Raw genomic sequence first — 229 nt, 5'->3', positions numbered from 1 at the left:
TGGTTGGAGCTATCCAGGATGAGAGGACGCAAACCCCGGAAGCAACACATGGTTTATAGATGCTCAAAATGTAAGGAAACTGACCATACAAAACCACAATGTAAGTCGTCTAGTGATTAGTCTTCCAGAAGTCCTTCAATTAAGTCGTCCAGGTCGTCCAGGGTTTTTTCTTCTAGAAGACCTTCAAGTTAGTCGTCCAGTGATTAGTCTTCCAGAAGACCTTCAATTA

This window comes from Brassica oleracea, chromosome C7 (genome assembly GCF_000695525.1).
Source record: "Brassica oleracea var. oleracea cultivar TO1000 chromosome C7, BOL, whole genome shotgun sequence".
Lineage (NCBI taxonomy): Eukaryota > Viridiplantae > Streptophyta > Magnoliopsida > Brassicales > Brassicaceae > Brassica > Brassica oleracea.
This window is presented reverse-complemented; position numbering follows the sequence as displayed.